This window comes from Sus scrofa, unplaced genomic scaffold (assembly GCF_000003025.6).
Source record: "Sus scrofa isolate TJ Tabasco breed Duroc unplaced genomic scaffold, Sscrofa11.1 Contig42, whole genome shotgun sequence".
NCBI lineage: Eukaryota > Metazoa > Chordata > Mammalia > Artiodactyla > Suidae > Sus > Sus scrofa.
The window spans coordinates 1-2649 of NW_018085200.1; positions in this window are offsets into that span (position 1 = coordinate 1).

Sequence of the window (2649 nt, forward strand, 5' to 3'; positions counted from 1 at the left end):
TTTATGGGCTGGGAATAGATAATAATACATATTTCTCTATATGTACCTTAAATTGATAGATAAGCTTTCACAACAATGAGGACTTTTTTTTTTTTTTTTAGTGGCAGCAACTGCAGAATGTGGAAATTCACAGGCCAGGGGCTGAATTCAAGCCATATTTGCCATCTACACTGCAGCTGTGGCAACACTGGATCCTTTAACCCACTGTAATGGGCTGGAGATTGAACCCACACCTCTGCAGGGACCTGAGCCAGCTGCAGTTGGATTCTTAACCCAGAGTGCCACAGTTGGAACTCTGGGAACTAGTTACTTCTGAAGGAATTCTTACCTGACATATCTTGAGACCTTGAAGAGATATCTATTCAATGACTAGGGCTGCAAGATAAGAGAATTCATAGGCTATAAATCCTGATAAAGTGTACACTCTATTCAGAATTCAAAATGAATGAGCCATTGTCCTCCTCAGCATCTGAAATATTCCATGGGAAGATTAGACACTAATGAACAAAAGGTGCTAAAGTAGAATTGCTATGCTCTGTTCCTAGATTTTTCTAATTTACCTTACCCTTAGAAGAGAAACATATTCTCTGAAAGACATGAATAGATTTGTGCATACAGGCAAAATATACTAGCAATACATGTTCTTTGTGGCCAACATTGTATATGTTTTCTTAGACTCTTTTAATATTTTATGCATTTATGTACAAGTGTTTTCTAATAGTTATGTACATGTTATGGTATTAGCTAATGGGTGAATCCACTTAGTATTTAGGAAATTTTTTCTTTTTTTCTTTTTTTTTATCTCTAGATATAAGTCTGCATTATTTCTGTAATTTTCATTTCAAGACACTCCTTCTACCCCTTTTTAAAGGCTTATGCTAATGCTTAGAATGAGTATGGAGACAGTCTTTGCCTTCTGGGTTCGCAGATTCCCGAGCTTCAGATTCTTCTCTTCCTATGTTTCTGATGTGTATATTATCACCCTGATAGGAATCTTGGGTTGATAGTATCATCAAATTTACCCCAATTTCATCCTTGTGTTTCTTTCCTTAGTCACCTTTCTTTGGTTGATTTTGTTACTCTCCCATTGTTACTACCAAAATGCTTGAGAACTTGGTCATGGCTGGTAAAGGCATCTTTGACTCTAGCTTTATGCTGCAGTACTTCCTGTCCTGCACTGCTGTGGTAACAGGGTCCTTCTTATTGCAGTGATGGCCAATGACCACTTTGTGGCCACTTGTGATACCCTGCTTTACACAGTGGTCATGTCACAGAGGCTCTGTGCCTGATGGCTGGGTCATACCTCTGGTATGCTTGGCACCCTGATACTCCTTTGCTATGCTCACCAACTAAACTTTTCTTAACATAACATAATCAACCACTTTTTCTGTGAATAACACTGCTATCATTGCTGTCTCAAGCTCCAATATACACATTCCTACCTGCTATTCTTTGGCTTTGCCACCTACTAGGAGGTGAGTACACTGGTGATCATTCTCACACCCTACATGTTCATTTTTTTCACAGTCCTAAACATCTATTCTCTTGGTGAGCTCACCTGTGCCTCACACCTCACCTGTGCCTCACACCTGACTGCTATCATCATCTTCCATGGAATCATCCTTTCCCTCTACTGTGTGTCCACCTCCAAAAACCCTCAACAAAATGCAACTTATAGCACAGCTGCTGCAAACACTGGATCCTTTAATCCTCTGTACCAGGCCAGGGATCAAAAGCATGGCTTCCACAGAGACCTGAGATACTGCAGGTGGATTCTAAACCCACTGTGCCACAAAGGAAACTCCAGGGAAGACAATTTAATAAGTGTTGTTGGGATAATTAATAGACATATGGGAAAAGATAAAATTAATTCAATTCCTTATGCCTATATATCAGGATAAATTAAGGTTGCTGGGTGTATCAAGTCATTGTTCTGAAAATTAATAAATAAATGAGATAAATATTTATTCTGTCATTCCTTCATAAATTGTATTTCAAGGTTACCCCAACAGCTTATGAAGGGAAATTCAGACGAAATACAATAAAAAATGATAACCCCAAGCTCCCAATCCCTCCCACTCCTCCCCCTCCCATCAGGCACCACAAGTCTTTCTCCAAGTCCATGATTTTCTTTTCTGAGATGTTCATTTGTGATGGATATTATTCAGTTATAAGTGATATCATATGGGATTTGTCTTTGTCTTTCTGGCTCATTTCACTCAGATGAGAGTCTCTAGTTCCATCCATGTTGCTGCAAATGGCATATGTCATTCTTTTTTATAGCTGAGTAGTATTCCATTGCGTATATATACCACATCTTCTGAATCCAATCATCTGTCAATGGACATTTGGGTTGTTTCCAGACACAACTTCTTTTTTTTTTTTTCTGTCTTTTGTCTTTTGTTGTTGCTGTTGTGTTGTTGCTATTTCTTGGGCCGCTCCCGCGGCATATGGAGGTTCCAGGCTAGGGTTGAATCGGAGCTGTAGCCACTGGCCTACGCCAGAGCCACAGCATCGCGGGATCCGAGCCACATCTGCAACCCACACCACAGCTCACGGCAACGCCGGATCATTAACCCACTGAGCAAGGGCAGGGACCAAACCCGCAACCTCATGGTTCCTAGTTGGATTCGTTAACAACTGCACCAC